Raw genomic sequence first — 21793 nt, 5'->3', positions numbered from 1 at the left:
AGGATTCTTGATTACTACCATTCGTCAACTATTCCTCTATCTTCAAGACCTTACTGATGGGCTGAAGACCAGTGCATTTCCTTAAATAATTCAGGCCCCTCACCTCCTGCTTAAACTGCCTGTCTCTCTATTAGAAACAAATGAGGTCTCATATCATTAAAATAATCTGGTGTTGGGGAACCTGGATGGCTCAGTCAAATAAGCATCTACCTTCAGCTCAGATCATGATCCCAGGGTCCTGGGATCAAGACCCCTCATCAGGCTCCTTGCTCAGCAGGGAGCCTGCTGCTCTCTCTCCCTGCCACTCCCCCTGCTTGTGCTCTCCCTCTCTCTCTCTGTGTCAAATAAATAAATAAAATCTAAAAAAATAATAATAATAAATCTGGTGTTACTCAAGAGATAAAGGATATAAATAAAGACAAACATTACAGTCTCCCAAGATTTGATATATCAAACTTGAACACACTACAATAAACCAACAAGTCTTAAAAGATACATATACAACACTCTGCTATGACAGAATATACATTCTTCTCAAGTACAATATTATCTTAAGGAATAAATACTTAGAAATATATTTAACAAAAAACAAGAAACCATACTCTGAAAACTATAAAATCGAAGAAATAAAAGACCTAAATAATTAGAAAGACATCTAATATTCATGGAACAGATTTATTTATTGTTAGGATGGACATATTTCCTAAACTCATCTATAGATTCAACACAATCTCTATCATCCCAGCCAACTTCTAAACAGAAACTGACAATCTGACCCTAAAACTCAATGGGAATTCAAAGGCCAAAACTAAACAACTCTTGCAAGAGCAAGCTGGAAGACAAACACTTCTCAATTTCAAAACATACTACAAACATACAAGTCAATAAACAGAACTGAGAGTCCAGAAACATACATTTATAATGAGTGCCAAGATAATAAAAAACTGGACACAGGACTTAAATCAAAACCACTATAGTTTACCATGTAACCCCCCATTAGGACGGCTATTTTCAAAAATTAAAATTAAAAAAATAACAACTGTTGGTAAGAACTCAACTGTTGAGAAACTGGAACCCTGTGCATTGTTGGTGGGAATGTAAAATGGTGCAGTTGCAGTGGAAAAACAGTTTGGTGGTTACTCAAACGTGTACCATAGAATTTCGTGTGACCCAGCAATCACACTCCTAAGTCTATACTCAAAAGAACTGAAAGCAGGAACTCAGGTATTTGTATACCCATATTCACAGTGGCACTATCCGCAACAGTCAATAGGCAGAAGTAACCCAAGTACCCACTGAAAGATGAATGGATAAACAAAATGCGGGACATTATTCAGCCTTAAAAAAAGAATGACATTTTGACATGCTGCAACATGGAAAACCTTAAGAATATTACACAAAGTGGGGCGCCTGGGTGGCTCAGTGGGTTGAGCCGCTGCCTTCAGCTCAGGTCATGATCTCAGGGTCCTGGGATCGAGTCCCGCATCGGGCACTCTGCTCAGCAGGGAGCCTGCTTCCCTCTCTCTCTCTCTGCCTGCCTCTCCATCTACTTGTGATTTCTCTCTGTCAAATAAATAAATAAAAATCTTTATAAAAAAAAAAAAAAGAATATTACACAAAGTGAAATGAGCCAGTCAGAAAAAGATAAATACTATAGGATCCCAATTATATGAGGTTAAAAGAAAAGGCAAATTCAGAGGAAGTAGAGTTGTGGTTGCCAGAAGCTGGGTGTAAGAAGAAATGGGTGGGGGACGCCTGGGTGGCTCAGTTGGTTAAGCAGCTGCCTTCGGCTCAGGTCATGATCCCAGCGTCCTGGGATCAAGTCCCACATCGGGCTCCTTGCTCCGCAGGGAGCCTGCTTCTCCCTCTGACTCTGCCTGCCACTCTGCCTGTGCTCGCTCTTGCTCTCTCTCTCTCTGACAAATAAATAAATAAAATCTTAAAAAAAAAAAAAAAAAAGAAATGGGTGGCTCAGCGGGTTAAAGCCTCAGCCTTTGGCCTTTGGCTGAGCCTTTGGCTCAGGTCATGATCTCAAGGTCCTGGGATCAAGCCCCACTTCAGGCTCTCTGCTCAGCAGGGAGCCTGTTTCCCCCTCCTCTCTCTGTCTCTTCCTGCCTCTCTGCCTACTTGTGGTCTCTGTCAAATAAATAAATAAAATCTTAAAAAAAAAAAAAGAAGAAGAAGAAGAAATGGGGAATTAGGTTTAATGGGAATACAGTTTCTGTTTGGGATGATGAAAATTTTCTGTAAAAAGACAATGGTGATGGTTGCACAACACTGTGAATATATTTAATGCCACTGAGTTGTACACTTAAAATGATTAAAATAATAAATTTTGTGTTATGTATATTTTACCACAACAAAAGTTACAGTAAGCACACAGTAAAATTTTAATGCACATTCCCAATGAACCAAAAATTCATCTTCTATAATCTCTTAAGAAATACATGTGTTGGGGCGCTTGGGTGGCTCAGTGGGTTAAAGCCTCTGCCTTCGGCTCAGGTCGTGAGCCCCACATTGGGCTCTCTGCTCAGCAGGGAGCCTGCTTCCTCCTCTCTCTCTGCCTGCCTCTCTGCCTACTTGTGATCTGTCAAATAAATAATAAATCTTTAAAAAAAAAAAAGAAATACATGTGTTAGTCTATAGCACTTTAAATATAATTTAAAAAAAAAAGATTTTATTTATCTGACAGAGAGGGAGAGCACAAGTAGGCAGAGCAGCAGGCAGAGAGAGAGAGGGAGAAGCAGTCTCTTCGCTAAGCAGAGAGCCCAATGCGGGGCTCAATACCACCAGAGCCAAAGGCAGCCAGCCACTTAACCACTGAGACACCCAGGCACCCCAAATTTAATTTTTTAAGTAGCCTCCATGCTCACAACCCTGAGATTAAGACCTGAGCTGAGATTAAGAGTCATATTTAACCAACTAAGCCACCCAGGAATTCTTTAAATTTTCTTATTTTGAAAAATTTAAAAAGTAAAATGTGACCTTTAACTTGCTTTCTACAAGAGGTGGTTCAGAACTGACAATGCTTTTTTTTTTTTTTTAAATTACTGTCTTAGAATAACTATACTGCTGACAAACAAAGCCATTCCACTACCAGATTATCAAATAATTTAAACTCCAAAAGTATAAATGAGACTTGAGCTAAGATCACAACAAATCTGAAGAGGTTAAATCCTAAAAGGCAGGGAAACAAAGATACTACACCAGAGATCAAAGCCACTAGTAACAAAATATCAGGTCTCAAAACTATTTTGCAGAGCAGGACCTTTGCCCCCAAATCCGTAGTGAGACTTTCATAGCCTTTAGGTTTAAAAAACTGTCAGGAAACACATGGAAGCAAAGATAATTCCAAATGACTTGTGCTATCCTCATCGTATCTTTATATATTATCTGTATTTCCCATAATCATTTTTCATAATTCACTCTCAACTAGGCCCTCAAAGCTTCCCAAAATTTTACTATCTTTTGCAGATGGATGCTCTTTTCTATTCCTCACAAATATTTTCATGGAGTCCTAGCACTCTCTCTCCTTATTTGCATTCCACAATGACCTTGTCCTACTGAACAAAGACTAAAAATAGAATATTAAAGATTAAAGAGAGAAGGATGCCTGGGTGGTGCAGTTGGTTAAGTGTCAGACTCCTGATACATACTCAGGTCATGCTCTGATAGGTTTGTGAGATTTAGCCCAGCGTCAAATTCCATACTGAATGTGGAGCCTGCTTAAGATTTTCTCTTTCTCTCCCTCTCCATCTGCCCCTCTCCTCTTCTCTCTCCATAAAACAGAAAAAAAAAAAAAAAGGAGAGAGAAATCCTCTCAGCAATCAACCATCAACTTTGGAACTACTAGTATCTGCATCCATTCTCTTCTTTCCTTTGGTTAAAAAAGAGAACTTAAGGGCACCTGGGTAGCTCAGTTAAGCAACTGCCTTCAGCTCAGGTCATGATCCTAGAGTCCTGGGATCAAGTTCCTCATCAGGCTCCCTGCTCAGTGGGGAGTCTGCTTCTCCCCCGGACCGCTCCTTTCTCATGCTGTCTCTCTCTCAAATAAATAAGTAAAATCTTAAAAAAAAAAAAAAATTAGAGAGAGAGAGAGAGAACTTACCTCTTTCCTATCAAGTAACAAGAATGCCCATTTTGCTATCTTCTCCTAGACTTTTAACAATTACTGATTTCTTTTATTTTATTTTATTTTTTTAAAGATTTTATTTATTTATTTGACAGAGAGAAATCACAAGTAGATGGAGAGGCAGGCAGAGAGAGAGAGAGGGAAGCAGGCTCCCTGCTGAGCAGAGAGCCCGATGCGGGACTCGATCCCAGGACCCTGAGATCATGACCTGAGCCGAAGGCAGCGGCTTAACCCACTGAGCCACCCAGGCGCCCCCAATTACTGATTTCTCTCTAGCAACTTCAACTTCTGCTTCTCTAGTGAATCCTTTCCAAGAGCATTCAAACATATTCTTCTTTGGAAAAAAAAAAAAAAAAGCATATTCTTCTTTATAAAAATAAAAAGACTTCCCTAACCCTGTATCTCTCTCCAGATACCACTCTAACTGTTCTCTGCTCTCGTTCATGGTGATTCTCTACTTCCTCTCCAACAATTCATATAAAAGCTACCTGAAGCAATACAGTCAACACTGGTGTAACCCATGAACCACCTTATGAAATACAGCACTGCCAACATAGGGAAAGGCTACTGCATACCCTCCCCGGACCACATCTTCTGTGCTCCTTCCACATCACTGGTGGTATCAGCTCTTCTGATTTTGGCAATAATCATTCTCATAAATCCCTTTATATTTTTATAATTTATGCATGCATCCTTAAGGCACTGAACTCTTCTGCTTATTTTACAAAAGGGTATATTCTAAAGACTGAGCCTTTTTATTTTTTTTTAAAGATTTTATTTATTTATTTGACAGATAGAGATCACAAGTAGGCAGAGAGGCAGGCAGAGAGAGAGGAGAAAGCACTCTCCCCGCTGAGCAGAGAGCCCGATGCAGGACCCGATCCCAGGACCCTGGGATCATGACCTGAGCCAAAGGCAGAGGCTTTTAACCCACTGAGCCACCCAGGCGACCCAAGACGAGCCTTTTTAATTTCCAGCATTACGTTACCAGGTTCATCCATGTTGATACCTACTGCTATAGTTCATTTATGTATCCACACAACTTATGAACCACTCTCCAGTTGATGGATATTTAGCTTAGTTTCCCCCTTTTCTGCCACTACAGTGCTGTAATGATCATTTTTATGCATTTTTCATTATACCAATGAGTGAGAGTTTTTCTAGAGTAGACACCTACAAGTGGAATTACTAGGGTGCAGGATATGAGCATCTGCAATTATAACAGATATAGACAAACTGCTTTCCAAAATGTATTCAACCACTATTCAACATTCTATTTTTCCAACTTTCCAACATTTCTGTTTTCAACTTCCCACACTCCACTTTGCCAAGATTATACATGTTGTTCTGAATTTCAAAGAAATCGTAACATTCAGTATTAATTTAAAAAAAAAAGGGTGATAGTAGTCATTTATGGGGTTTTAGTCTGAAATGAAAATACAGGAGACATTTAATTTGGTGGATTTGTGTTGATGCCATATTTCTCCTCAAGAAGCTTCAACTAGTCTTTTTTGTGTCCATTTCTCTGAACTGCCCTTGGCATTATAGTACAAATCCACCAAGTATCTGTTACAAACATTGAATTCTGAAAGGTGATCACACACATTCTTGGCATCAAAGAAATCTTTATAGACAACATAAGGTGTTCCTCTAGTTTTGGGTGTGTTCCCCACTCCAATGTGAAGAATAGGTCCATATTTCCCAAATATATCATACATTTCTTCAGCTATAATTTTGTACGGCAAATTCCTTATGTATAAAATCCAATTTACTTTGGGGCGCCTGGGTGGTTCAGTCCATTAACAGCCTTTGGCTCAGGTGATGATCTCAAGGTCCTGGGATGCAGCCCCACGCTGTGCTCCCTGCTCAGTGGGGAGTCTGCTTCTCACTCTGCTCCCTCCGCCATTAGTACTCCTTCTCTCACAAATAAATAAATAAAATCTTTTTTTTTTTTAAGATTTTATTTATTTATTTGACAGAGAGAAATCACAAGTAGATGGAGAGGCAGGCAGAGAGAGAGAGAGAGGGAAGCAGGCTCCCCGCCGAGCAGAAAGCCCAATGCGGGACTAGATCCCAGGACCCCGAGATCATGACCTGAGCCGAAGGCAGCAGCTTAACCCACTGAGCCACCCAGGTGCCCCAATAAATAAAATCTTAAAAAAAAAAAAATCCGGGATGCCTGGGTGGCTCAGTTGGTTAAGCAGCTGCCTTCGGCTCGGGTCATGATCCCAGCGTCCTGGGATCGAGTCCCACATCGGGCTCCTTGCTCCGCAGGGAGCCTGCTTCTCCCTCTGACTCTGCCTTCCACTGTGTCTGCCTGTGCTCGCTCTCGCTCGCTCTCTCTCTGACAAATAAATAAATCTTTAAAAAAAAAAGATCCAATTTACTTCAAGTGGAAATCAAATGTTCACCCTCTTGGTGGGCTGATGAGGTTAGTGCACCAAACACTGGAATTCCTCTGGATACCTCTGAAGCTCACTCAACTTGGGACCACAACAAAGCATCAAAGGCAGGGTGTAAACACCCAGGCTCCCTCCTTCATATACTCTTGGCTTTTGTAACTCTAGCTCACCCAGTTATCCCATCACCTCTGTCTCTTCCCATTCTACCCACCAGACTTCTTAGAAGTTGGTACTTCTCTATGCTCAGTCATGGTTCTTATTTTGATTCTGTCCACATTCTTTCCCTACAATCTTGTGGCTTAAAATACTATCTATATACCTCTAATACAAATACCCAAATACGGACCATAACACACTTTCTCTTTTGAGATAGAGAACCTGTTTGCTCATGTTCTTTGAGGGATCTCAATCTGAATAAATCCCAAATTGATTCCCTCATTTGTTTTCCCCTACTGACAACAACTCCTGGTAAAGTAATCCTCACTGTATAAGCCAACTGCTTTTGTTCAATCTTCCCTTTAACTGCTCTCCACATCCAATCCATAACCATACCCCCCCAGAAAAAAAAATACATATACGAAATTTTTTTTTAAAGATTTTACTTATTTGCCAGAGAGAGAGAGCGAGCACAAGCAGGAGGAGTGGCAGGCAGAGGGAGAAACAGACTGCCCACCAAGCAAGGAGCCCCATGTGGGACTTGATCCCTGGGATCATGAGTTGAGCTAAAGGCAGACACTTAACCAACTAAGCCACCCAGGAGTCCCCTCCCTAAATATATTTTTACTAAATATATATTTACTAAATATATGTATACTACTTTCTCCACAGCCACTGTTCAAAACAAGTCTTCACTTTATCTACAGTTTGAACAAAGGCTACAGCCTTCTAATTAGATTCTTGGTTCCCCTGTCCTCTCCCTAATCCATATTTCATCTCACTAATCCATATTTCATACAGCAGCCAAAGTAATCTTTTTAAAACACAAACCAGATCTTGTGACCCAACCCTTGCTTAAGAATTTTTTAAATAAGCTTTCCATTTATCTTTGGATAAACTTCAAGTCCTTGATACGGTATGGCCTACAAAAGCAAAGATCTGACTTCCTACTTGATTTGACTCCCACCTATCTCAATCATATTTATTTTACATCTTACTACCCTCCTTTCCTAGTTCCCACCAAGGGTCTTTATTTTTTCTTTCTTTCTTTTCTTTCTTTCTTTGCTTCTCTGAACTTGTAGTGCTCTTTTTGGCCTCAGGAAAATCATGTAGACAATTCCCTTTTCCTTCATAGTACTTCATCACAATTAACTACACACTTCTTTTGATGGTCATTAATATTTCCTTTCCCACTAGATGAAAATCAGGGAATGTGTGTTTTGTGCAGCAATGCATACCTAGAACATAACATAGTGGACAACCACTTCAGTAGGGAAACTAATGAACTTCACAGTCTAGTTAGAAAGGAAGAGTTATCTCATTTACTACAAAATAATACCTAAAGATCATGACAGTCTTCACCTAATACCACAAAATACCAGTATTTCAAAACTGGAATAACCAATACTCATATTACACTAAAATCAGACACCATCTGCAACAAATTTTAATTCAGCAGACATTTAACATATCTGCATTATTTTAGATCAACCAGAATTGAAACACATTTACTAATTTATACAACTATACAACCTGATTTTATAACTATAACTCAATTCAATTCCTCTTGAAACTTTTACTGATACAGCAAAACTTTATTTCCTCACCTTAGGGACCAAACAGTACCATGATCAATGTTTACTATGTCTTTAAGCAGACACCCGATTGTTCAACAACTAATTTGAAACAGTATTTTTAAAACTAATTACTAATAAACTTATTCTTTTTGAACACTAGACAGGGGCACCTCCCGGGCTCAGTTGGTAGCACTATGACTCTTAATATCAGGGCTGTGGGTTTAAGCCCTATGTTGGGTGTGGTGCCTACTTAAAATAAAAATATTAGACAATTTTAAGACTTAATTGAAGAAAATAAATGTTTATTACATACATAAATATGCTTACACTTAAGGGCAAACATAAGAATATGAGTATCTCGTATTACTTGCAAACAACTGCCTCCCTTTCTAAATACTACTTCTAAAAGCTCCTCCTCCCAGTAGTCCTGCACTGTTTTACATGCCATGTAGCTATTTCAGAATCAAAACCAAATCAAATATTCTTCTTGTTCTTTTACTAATATTTGAGATAAATGTAAACGAAATTTAACTAGTTTAAAATTATCTCAAAATGGTTACCACAAATTCTAAAAGCATATGGATAAATAAATTGAGAAGTCTATTTTCATTTTGGAAGATGAATACATTGATGGAGAGAACGGTTAAAATTGAGAGTTTACAGCTCTTTTTATAAAGAAGAAAACAAACTTTTCATTCTGTTTCTTTAAAAGCAAGCAAATATCTAAAACCTACAAAGGTCTCTTATTGGCAACCTCTGTAACGTATGCATTGGTAATTTTTTATCTTCATAAAAAGGACCTACTTAAGACATTCTTCTGCTTAGAAGTCATCAATACTCCAAACTCTATGAAAAATGTAAGTCCATAGTTCTCATCCCAGGATTTAAAACTATCCACAGTTCAATTCTCAGCCATTTCTATAAAACCTTCAGGGTTTACCTGAACCTGAAAATAACATACACACATTCAGATCCAGATCTTTACTCAAACTAGTCCTTCTAATTAGAATGTCCTTCCTTCTTCCCATTTCTAAATACATACCGTTTAAAGTCTACCACGTATCCTACTTCCTTCAAGAAGTCCTCCAAAGGGTGGCCAGGTGACTCAGTGGGTTAAGCCTCTGCCTTCAGCTCAGGTCATGATGCCAGGATCCCAGGACTGAGCCTGGGCATCAGGCTCTCTGCTCAACAGGCAGCCGCCCCCTCCCCCCACCCGCCTCGGCCTGCTTGTGATCTTTGCCTGTCAAATAAATAAATAAAGCCCTCCAAGATTCCTTTGTCACTAAAGTTATATACTTCCCAAAGCATTTCTTTGATTCTCATCTGGCACTTAACACTTGCCTTACATTAGGATTATTTTTTGTTATTCTATCTGCCCTCCCTAGTCACCTCCTTATTATATGCCTCCAGAGAGTAAGAACTATAGGTATCACTGGACTTAATCATTTCCCCTCCGGTGCTTTACACAGTGGCAGACATACAACAGATACTCAAAACATGATGAATCTTATAAAGATTACAACTGTGATCTTGCATTACTGCCCCAAGAGTCAAACAGTCAGCGTGAATACTCACTAAACGCTGGGTTTCAGAAGATGATGTTGCCCCTCGTTTTCTACCCACAGTCAGTCTCACATTTCCTCCCTAAGACTTTGGTCTGGTACCAAGAAAAGAGTAGGTCTTCTTTTTACCGCATTCACTATATTATCAACCCAATAAAAGGATTAATATTGATACTAAATGAATTCTGTTCCTTTTAAAGCAATTTTTCTACAGGAGTTATCTAAAAAGGAAAACAACATATGTTCAAGAAAAAAAATGTACATGTACAGAAATGATCAATTTCTATTTTTACTTAAACCCTGTACTCTGAAATGTTCACCAAATGTAAGTGCTAGACTGTAAATTCTCAGAATCATACTTGGCAAACTGAGGTGTAAAAACTGAATGTTTCAGTCTACAACATCCAGAAAGAAATTATTGTTCAACAGAGCACTATAAGGCTGCTTAGATTTGTAGTACCTGAGGAAGCCAAAAGAAAGTAATACAAGTCCAAACTGCAAAATAAAAGCATTTTTTCTACTTAAAAATGCAGATAGTTGGGGCGCCTGGGTGGCTCAGTGGGTTAAGCCGCTGCCTTCGGCTCAGGTCAGGATCTCGGGGTCCTGGGATCGAGTCCCGCATTGGGCTCTCTGCTCAGCAGGGAGCCTGCTTCCCTCTCTCTCTCTCTCTCTCTCTGCCTGCCTCTCCATCTACTTGTGATTTCTCTCTGTCAAATAAATAAATAAAATCTTTAAAAAAAAATGCAGATAGCACATTAAACAAAAGTTTAAAAACACTATACAGCAAGGGTTCCTTAGAGTTTACAATAAAAAGAACTACCTCAATAATATCATCATTATTCACACATCTGAAAGACAGGTGGTAACAAAATCCTGGATTTCTTTCTTTTCTTTTCTTTTTTTTTTTAAGTTTTATTTATTTATTTGACAGAGAGAGAGAACACAAGCAGGGGGAGTGACAGATGAGGGACAGGGAGAAGCAGGTTCCCCGAAGAGCAGGGAGCCCAATGTGGGGCTGAGCCAAACAAAGGCAGTCACTTAACCAACTGAGCCACCCAGGCGCCCCAGTACCTGGATTTCTTGAAATATATTTACTTCCTCAGAATACTATAAAAAATGTTGAAGGCAAAATACTCAAGGCTTATGAATTTTTTTTTTAAGATTTTATTTATTTTATTTGACAGATAGAGATCACAAGTAGGCAGAGAGGCAGGCAGAGAGAGAGGGAGGAGGAAGCAGGCTCCCTGCTGAGCAGAGAGCCCGATGTGGGGCTCGATCCCAGGACCCTGGGATCATGACCTGAGCCGAAGGCAGAGGCTTTAACCCACTGAGCCACCCAGGCGCCCCAAGGCTTATGAATTTAAATCAGCCCCAGGCCCAATATCCTGTTATTGGGTAATAACAGGACCCCCATTATTGGACCCCCATACCTATATCCTGTTAATAAGGTTCTACTAAAATGCACAGGAACATTATTTTAAGAACTTTAAGGCCATTTAAGGGTTAATCATTTAAGTAAATGACTGCTCTTTAATCACTGGAATAGAAACTCATAAATTATGAGTTGTTTATTATGGCACCAAGAATATTTACTTTGAAAGATCAAATTGTGAGTGATAAGAGTAAATCTACTTATCTATTCATTTATTTATTTATTCATTTATTTATTTTGATTTGACAGACAGACATCACAAGCAAGCAGAGAGGAGGAAGCAGGCTCCCTGCTGAGCAGAGAGCCTAATGTGGGGCTCGATCCCAGGACCCTAGGAGCATGACCCGAGCTGAAGGCAGAGGCTTTAACCCACTGAGCCACCCAGTTGCCCCTAAATCTACTTTTTAATAAAGATTTATTTATTTAAGAGACAGGGAGAGAGACACAGAATGCACACAGTGGGGAGGGGCAGAGGGAAAGGGAGAGCTCACAACACTGAGATCACAACCTGAGCTAAAACAGTCAGATGTCTGGGGTAGGGAAGGGAAAAAATGAAACAAGATGGGAATGGGAGGGAGATAAACCATAAGAAACTCTTTATTTCACAAACTGAGGGTTGCTGGAAGGTTGGGGGGTAGGGATGAGGTGGCTGAGTTATGGACACATGGAAGGGTATGTGCTATGGTAAGTGCTGTGAAATGTTTAAAACTGAGGATTCACAGACCTGTACCCCTGGGGTAAATAATATATTATGTTAGCAAAAATAATTTTTTAAAAAAAGGAAAAAATTCTTAAAACAACAGTTGGATGCTTAACCGACTATGCTACCCAGGCACCCCTCAAAATATTTTCTAATTTAGACTTGTAACATATTTAAACAGAATCCAGAAAGAATTTTGAAAACTTTAAAATCCTGATTTTAAAATCTATCTCTTCAGTATAGGCCTATACTATATATAAAAATACATGTTAACATTCTAGTTCATTCAACAATTATTTAACAATGTGTATACTGTGCCAGACACTGTGCGAATGTCAAGGATATAAAAAAAAATTAAAGTAACCCTCATCTCCAAGATTTGGTTGCAGCTAGCCTGACTAGAGAAAAGTGGCCAGAGGAAAGAAGGCAGGCAAGGTACGAAGAAGGGTATAGAAGGAGGGAGGTTGGTTCTAAGCAGAGAACAAGTGAACGGGCTAGAAGACAGCACTGCACACACGCACACACAAAGAAAAGAGGCAGATCAAGTGTAGTTGGAAAATAGGGGTGGGAGAGTGCAAAATAAAAGATAAGACTGGAGAGACACAAGGGATCGGAGTAGACCTGTGGGGTGTGTTACTCAGATCTGAAAGTTATAAAGATACCTTTTCAAAGAAAATGAACTTTCCTAGATCTTGAATGAAGACTTTATTCTGTTAATAATAGTAAAATATAAAATTAGGTATGAACTCATTATGTTTACAGCTCTTATGTAACTGTAAAACTGAAACTTTAAAAGTTAAATACACAGTAAATTTAAAATGTTACTGTAACAGATTATGTTGTTTTGCAGAAACTAGACCAATGAATGATACATTCAATCCCAGAAATATGCCATCTCAAGTCTGGTTTTACATCATAAAACCACTTCTAGGGGCGCCTGGGTGGCTCAGTGGGTTAAGCCGCTGCCTTCGGCTCAGGTCATGATCTCGGGGTCCTGGGATCGAGTCCCGCATTGGGCTCTCTGCTCAGCAGGGAGCCTGCTTCCCTTCCTCTCTCTCTGCCTGCCTCTCCATCTACTTGTGATTTCTCTCTGTCAAATAAATAAATAAAATCTTAAAAAAAAAAAAAAAAAAACCACTTCTATAACATGACTTCAATAATACTAGTGCAGAAAATGCTTATAAATATGTTATACTAAATGGATTTAAGAACTGCAAATGTTTATTTCCTAGTTTAGGGAAATACAACCATATACTACCATACCAACTTGCAGTCCATAAATGTCAATTTTAAGGAAGCTTCACTTGTTAACTCTGGCAAACTTGTCCTTTTGTAGTTTAGTACCTTATTAAAATCTATACTAAGTGTGTGTCTAATATGATCACTGCTGAGGTTTGGAACAAAACATGACACTGGAAACAGACTGTTTCATCCTGGTTAATTACATAGATGGGATCCAGCAGATACATTTCACATTGAAAACATGAGGCTAAGGACATGCCAGGGTTCTCTTGGGTTTGGCCTGCCTATATTAACGATCTACTATGACATGATCCAGTTTTACTTACCATCTTTTCTTGTCTGAGCCACCGCAAAATCACCAGTACAATGTATTATAACTTGGCACAAACATAATCATAAACAAAATCTAAACACAGCAACAAACTCCTAAGGGAGTAGCTGGCTACAAAGCACTGAATAAAACTCATTAATGTTGGAAGAATCCCTAGTTAGAAGAGGACTACAGAAAATCAAACACTACGAAGGAGTTTTAAGAAAACAAGTGACAAGGGGCACCTGGGTGGCTCAGTGGGTTGAGCCTCTGCCTTCAGCTCGGGTCATGGTCTCAGGATCCTGGATTCGAGTCCTGCATCGGGCTCCCTGCTCAACGGGGAGCCTGCTTCCCCCCTCCCTCTGCTACTCCCCCCACTTGTGCTCTCTCTCCTTGTCTCACTCTCTGTCAAATAAATAAATTCTTTAGAAAAGAAAAAAAAAAGAAAACAAGTGACAAAATCAGATTCATATTTTAGAGGAAAAAACTACTATGATACAGGGTGGAGTAGATTATTTTACTAGAAGTAAGGAAGCAAACGAGAGGGCTATTGGAATAATCAATCCTGGTGAGAAATGAAAGCCTGGATTAAGGTACTAATACTAGGAATGTAGATACTGTAGAGAAAGGGTTTAGATTCAAAGATGTTAAAGGAAGTAGAATCTTGGAGCCAGAGAGATGTGAGAAGTAGAACAGAGGATTCAAGGACAATTTGCAGGTTTCTGGAAAAAGCAATGACAGTGCTATGTTCCCCAAGGCACGAAAAGCAGTGGATTTGAGGGTTAGGGGATTGAGAAATAGTAGAACTAGAGTTAATTTGTACATGATGAACATGTATATAAACTACCTGATCAGCTTCCAGCCTTACCTCTTCCCCAGCTTTCCTGGATATTCTTGCTCCCCATTTACCCTACCTTCAGGGTACAGCTGAAAGATTTAACAAAGTCTGAATCCATAACTAAAGCTAAGCCAATGTCCAGACCATACCTGCTTTATACATATAGATACACATATTTTTTTTAAAGATTTATTTATTTGAGAGAGACAGAGTGCATGGGATAGAGGAAAAGGGCATAGGGAGAGAGAGAGAGAGAATCCCACGCAGACACCCCACTGAGCAAGGACCCTGCTGTGGCCCGATCCCTAATCCTGAGATCACAACCTGAGCCAAAATCAAGAGTTAGATGCTCAATATACTGAGCCACCAAGACACCCCTCTGTATATATTTAATTTATTCGTATCTCTTCATACACACACACACACACTCTCTCTCTCTCTCTCTCTCTCTCTCTCCCCAATCAAAAAACCCTAACTACCACCATGGTAAACAAGGACTGTGTAACTAAATGTTCAATCCTAAAACAGTCCTCAAACCCATGTATTCACCATGAATCTGCTTAAACAGAAGTTGACAAACCTTTTTAAAGCGACACTATAAATATTTTAGGTTTTGTAGGCCCTACAGTCACCATACTCTGTCATGGTAGCAACAAAAGGAGCTACAAACAATATAGAAACAAATGGGTATCTAATCTGTGTCCCAATAAAACTTTATTTATGGATACTGAAATCTGACTTTCCTGTAATTTTCACAGGCCACAAAATATTGAGATTTTTTTCTCACCATTTAAAAATGTAAAAACCATTTTCACCTCACAGGCCATACAAAAGGATGTACAGGGCCTACAAAACATAGTTTACTAATCCTTATGCTAAGGCAACACAGAACTGCCTTCCCAAAAAACTCCTTCCAGATGTCCTCAGTATTATAACTTAAGACAATACACAAGGAAAATAATCCTCGTTGACAAAACTGAAATTCTTCATTTGGCTTACCAAAGAACTCACTCCATTTGAAGGAAGTAGGTTAACAAATGAAGGCCGATATAACTGGCTGCTTCTGCCATCATTTACCTTACACTGTACCTACCCAGCAAGATAGGGTACAAGTTTTGGAGAAATGATACTTTCCTCTCTCCTCCCATCCCCTCTGAAGATTTTTACTTTTCTTGTTGCTGTTGTTGTTTCCACAACTGTGTATCAGCTATGTCAGGGATGATTAAATTTAGTATTTAGCCCATAATTTTCAGCCACTGTCAAAGCGTATCTAGGACCAAGTAACAAAGGACATCACCTTTCAAATCTGGACCCAGAAAACAATGATCTCTGGACGTGTTAGCCAAATAGAATTTGGGTTGTCTCCATCAAAGAGTTAGGTGTATCTGCTAAAATATACAGATAGTTAGACTATGTTTTTAAAATACTTGGGGCGCTGGGGTGGCTCAGTGGGTTAAAGCCTCTGCCTTAGGCTCGGGTCATGGTCTCAGCGCCCTGGGTTCGAGCCCTGCATTGGGCTCTCTGCTCAGTGGGGAGCCTGCTTCTCCCTCTCTCTCTCTGCCTGCCTCTCTGCCTGCTTGTGATCTCTGTCTGTCAAAGAAATAAATAAAATCTTAAAAAAAAAAAAATACTAAATAGGGGTGCCTGGGTGGCTCAGTGGGTTAAAGCCTCTGCCTTCGGCTCAGGTCATGATCCCAGGGTCCTGGGATCGAGCCCCACATCAGGCTCTCTGCTCCGTGGAAAGTCTGCTTCCCCCTCTCTTTCTCTACCTGACTCTCTGCCTACTTGTGATCTCTGTCAAATAAATAAATAAAATCTTTAAAAAGACAACAACACTCAGAATACAAAATGTATGAGATCATCCGCAAGAGTGAAAACAAGAATGCCAAGGCTAAAAGCCAGATCTATCAAGGGATTAGCAGAATTAACAGCCTGTAAAAAAGCAACTGGTAGGCAGAAAGACAGAAAAGGGACAGAGTCATAAAAGTCAAAGAAGAAAACAGTATCAAGGAGAAAATGGTTAACAAAAGCAAGTAGAGGGCACCTGGGTGGCTCAATCAGTTAAGCTTCTGCCTTTAGCTCAGGTCATGATCCCGGGATTCTGGGGGATTAGGCCTGTTGTAGTCGCCGTTGTAGGACTCCCTGCTCAGTGGGGTCTGCTTCTCTTTCTGCCCCCTCTGCCCCTCCCCCGACTCGTGCCCTCTCCTCTCTTTCTCTCTCTCTCTCAAATAATAAAATCTTTACAACAAAACAAAACAAAAGCAAGTAGAGAAGAGGTAAAGGAGTAAGCGATGATTATAAAATTTGGAAACAGAAGTCACAGGTGGCCATGATAAGCAACTTCACTGGCAGGATGATAAGCCAGGGTGAAGGCTTAAGAGTATAGAGGAAGTACACAACACTACCCATGAAGTATTCTTGCCATTAAAAAAAAATTCAAGCCTGGCTGGTTCAGTTAGTAGTGCATGTGACTCTTGATACAGGGTCGTGAAGTCAAGCCCCAGGTTGGGCACAGAGTTTACTTAAAAATAAAAATCCAAGCCTCGGGGCGCCTGGGTGGCTCAGTGGGTTAAGCCGCTGCCTTCGGCTCAGGTCATGATCTCAGGGTCCTGGGATCGAGTCCCGCATCGGGCTCTCTGCTCAGCAGGGAGCCTGCTTCCCTCTCTCTCTCTCTCTGCCTGCCTCTCCGTCTACTTGTGATTTCTCTCTGTCAAATAAATAAATAAAATCTTTAAAAAAAAAAAAAAAAAAAAAAAAAAAAATCCAAGCCTCAATCGTATCAAGCTTCTGTATGTAACTACTAATATATAGGAAAAAGGGACTGAGGAACATATTACATGAAACCACAGGGATGCAATCAGCACAATCTGGACTGTGAGAATTCTCACAGAGCGAAGAATGTGGCTTCTTTAACAAACAAATTGAATAGAAACAAGAATAAGAACAAAAAGATACAATCTCATTTGGATCCTAATTCACACAAACTGTTAAAAACTGTAATCAGGGAAATCTGCACACTGACTAGATACATGATGAGACTAAGGAATTAGTATAAATCTCTTCAGTGAAAGGTGGGATTATTATTTTAATCCTTATTCTTTAGAAACATATTTTGTAGTAGTATTAAAAACTCTAAGATGTTTTCCCTGAGAGACTGTGCTGACTGTCACCAAGCAGGCTATATAGTCCCATAGTTAACAAAACAAGCAAGAGAGATGACAAAAAGTGATGCAGAGATTCAAAGAGGGTAGGTGCCAAATGGGGTAGCAAGAGGAGTCAAGCAAAATTTTAGGAAGGCAATAGTACCTGCACTAGGCCTTAAAAAAACAGTGAAATTTTAACAGGTAGGGAACAAGAAAGGAAAAGTGGTATTTCAGATTGAAGAAATGGAAGCAACTGCAAAGAGGTGGGAAGGCCTGTCAATACAGAGCACTCACCACTCCATAAAACTGGTGCTACCATAAGATGACAAGAAACGGGAAAGTCAAAGTGAAAAATCATAACCCACTAGGCATCTCTAACTTAAGAAAATGATTACAGCCATTTAGCCCTTAAGTAGTCACTGGGAACACAGTCCCAGGACAGATCATGACAGTAACTGGTAGCGAAACCATAGTGGCTTTCCAGGGCACTCTATTCATGTCAATCCCTGATATCTCCTGCCACACACACATAACTTTGGAAAAACAATGCACAATTTCTTTGTTTTTTTTTTTTTTAAGATTTTATTTATTTATTTGACAGAGAGAGACGCTGAGAGAGGAGATCAGGCAGGAGAAGTGGCAGGGGGAGAAGCAGGCTTCCCTCAGAGCAGGGAGCTGGATGCAGGGCTTGATCCCAGGACACTGGGATCATGACTGGAGCCAAAGGCAGACGCTTAACTACTGAGCCACCCAGGTGCCCTGCATAAGGTTCTTTAACCCATCCTAGGAAATAATTGAAAAAATTAGTTTAAAATGATACCTAATAATAAGCTTTGTCTACTGGCCTAAAAGCCATCACCATGATTTGGCACTCCAATACAGATAAAGTTACATGAAATGCCTTCCCTCAGAACATTCCTCAGGTTACAGATTTTTTAAATAAAGTATAACTGATGAATCAGGTAGATTTCATTTTTATTTTTTGATTGTATCAACTAGTTCTTTTTCTTTTTTTAATTCTACTGCACTTAATACACAATGTTGTATTAGTTTCAGGTATACAGTAAGTGATCAAACAGTTCTATACATTACTGAGGTGTTCATCAAGCAAGTGCACATCTCTTGCAGAGTGCACTGTGCAAGTGCACTATATGTTAACTATACTGGAATTAAATAAAAATGTTTTAAAAAGACAAGCGCATTCCTAATCCCCTTCACCTATTTTACCCATTCCTGAAACCCACCTCTAGTAACCATCTATTTATTCTCCAGAGTTAAAAGTCTGTATTTTGGTTTTGTTTTGTTTTTCTTTCCTTTGTTCATTTGTTTTGTTTCTTAATTTCCATACAAGTGAAATAAGATGGTGTTTGTCTTTTTCTGACTTATTTCACTTAGCATTATCCTCTCTAGCTCCATCCATGTTGCAAATGACAAGATTTCATTCCTTTTTATGACCAAGTAATACTCCTGTGTTTGTGTGTGTGTGTGTGTGAGAACATCAATGGATACTTGGGCTGCTTCCATAGTTTGGCTATTGCAAATAATGCTGCAATAAATAAATGGGTATATATATACATATCTCTTTGAATCAGTGTTTTCATATTCTTTGGGTAAATACCTAGTAGTGTGATTACTGGATTGTAGGACAGTTCTACTTTTAATTGGCTATACCAGTTGGCATTCCCACCAACAGCACACAAGGGTTCATCCTTTTCCACATCTTCACCAACACTCGACTTTTGAATTTCAGCCACATGAAGATAGATTTTGAGTAATTTTTTTCCTTCAAAAACAGAATTAATGGGGCACCTGGGTGACTCAGTGGGTTAAGTCTCTGCCTTCAGCTCAGGTCATAATCTCAGGATCCTGGGATCCAGCCCCACATTGGGATCCCTGCTCCGCAGGGAGCCTGCTTCCCCCTTTCTCTCTGCCTGCCTGTCTACTTGTGATCTCTCTCTCTGTCAAATAAATAAATAAAATCTATAAAAGAAAACAATAAATAAGTCTCAAAGTTAAAAATGCTTCTGGAATATTTTGGAAATGAATTCAGTGGTTCTAATATTTTCTGTATGCCAATACCATTAAAATTCTTCAGATCTGATGCCAGTGAAAACGAACATCAAGACAAACAGGAATGCAGATGATCAGCCAAAACTCAGTAACTGTCATGTTTATTACATCCTTCTCATCCTTACATTACTCATGTACTAGAATATCACTTCAAACAACCAAGATGAATATAAAAACTTACAAGTAGAGGTGCCTTTTTTTTTTTAAAGATTTTATTTATTTATTTGTCAGAGAGAGAGAGAGCAAGAGCGAGCACAAGCAGAGTGGCAGGCAGAGTCAGAGGGAGAAGCAGGCTCCCTGCGGAGCACGGAGCCCAATGTGGGACTCGATCCCAGGACGCTGGAATCATGACCTGAGCCGAAGGCAGCTGCTTAACCAACTGAGCCACCCAGGCGTCCCTAGAGGTGCTTTTCTTAAATCAAAGGAAAAAGCAGCAAAGTGAGGTTGGCCTTTAAGCAGTCTTTAATCACTGACTACACCTTATTTCACAATAACAGAGACTGGCACACACCCTCCCAGAAATCAAGCATAATCATTCCAACTTATCAGAGGAAATGAAAAAGAAAATGAGTAAATATAATGAGGACTGGGAGTTCAAAAGCTGGGAAACCTGTACATTATATAGGAAAGTTAAAAAAAATTTTTTTTTTAGTATATTTGACACAAGTAAAGTTTTAATAGTAAGCTACCCGGAGCATAGAGCTAAAATAAAAAATAAAACTTCAATTCTTATAATACACATGGCACTTCCGGATCATTGTTCAGGTGTGTCTTCAATACCTATAAGAACACCTCTTTGATTTTATGAAAAATACTTTGAAGAGAAGGCCTTATACATTTTGGACTTCATTCCAAACCAGTAGATGGCCACAAAAGAAGAAATACCTGTTTTCTTTGTTCCTCTCAGGTACACATAAAGCCATGACATTTACCTTAACTCTTCAAAAAAGGTAAGATAAAGAACTTTTAGAAGGCTTCATCTTCTGTCATCTTCTGCAGCTGAAAGTCACATTTTCCCCTTCAAATACTGATCACTTACTTGTTCATACAGTTTTCTTTACACTTTTGTGAAATCTTAGGTTGGGTATGATATTCAAATTCAATCTAATAGTTGTATAAAATACTGGGGAGGACAGGAGAAATATAAATATAGTTCTTGTTCTAAGCACACTACAAAAGACCTATAAGAAAATTACAATACAAAAGGAGAACATACCAACTGTTACAAAAGCCATACAATAACTCAAGAACACAGATAATCTATGTCATCTGACAAGCAGAAAGTGAATCGAATGAAAATATTCTATCTTTAGTAATTCTTAATAACAGAGCTTCACCAAAGCACTGTACAATCATCTTTACACCCCAAAACTGTTGAGCACTTTCCAATTAACACAGTTAAGCTCTTTTTTTTTTTACCCAGGCAGTAAAGGTTGGGCCATTCACAGACCTGCTATCTTGTCCCCAACTGACTCAAAATTTTACTATAAGTAGAATTTGCCTACGGTTCCTGCATAGCTAACAAAAAAGCCAAAGTTATCAGCATGCAAGCCACCACAAACTGAATGAAACTACTGATATTAAAAAATATATATGTATATATATTGCATCCAGGTAAAGTGACTCTAAAAGATAAGTAAAACTAATTTCTTAAGGTATTTTTTTAATATTTAGAGAATTAAGGATGCAGTGATGAATAAGGAAAATAAACCTGAGAAATTTAAAGAAGCCAGCTTTGTTAAAAACCAAGTGGCCACCTGCCAACTCTTCTTTATGCACATAGGACCAAAGATGATTCCAAGCACATTCGCAGGCCACAAAGGCTCTTTATCAAATGCCAAATTAAGAAAATTCTCATAAATATTTCAATTTTGATTAAGTCGAAGTACAGTTAAATAAAAAAGCACTTTACAAAGCTTTGCAGAATCAATATGGACAAAGCTCTGAGCTTTTAACACCTGAGTCCTAAAAATCACACGTATTTTAGACGTCACATTTAAAAACATCTTATTCACAGACTCTTCGAGCTTAGATGCCATCAAGACAAATACCGGTCACTGGAAAAGGGGTTGGCCTTAGGTTAAAATTTCCATAAGGCCATCAGGAAAGAGATGGTACAATTCTGAATTGCAACTGACTGCGAGAACCCTAAATCGAACTCTTCGTCTCACTTGAACTCCATACACGAGCATTTCAGATTTGTACTTTCAACTTCCTATAAATGATATC

General features: G+C 39.2%; 1 protein-coding gene across 2 annotated transcripts in view; it reads right to left on the bottom strand.

Moving 5' to 3' along the window:
• AFF4 (ALF transcription elongation factor 4) overlaps positions 1–21793 on the bottom strand; it is a 98361-nt gene that overhangs the window by 74876 nt on the left and 1692 nt on the right. The gene's annotated exons all lie outside the window — the stretch shown is intronic.

This window comes from Mustela nivalis (assembly GCF_964662115.1).
Source record: "Mustela nivalis genome assembly, chromosome: 3".
Lineage (NCBI taxonomy): Eukaryota > Metazoa > Chordata > Mammalia > Carnivora > Mustelidae > Mustela > Mustela nivalis.
This window is presented reverse-complemented; position numbering and strand designations above follow the sequence as displayed.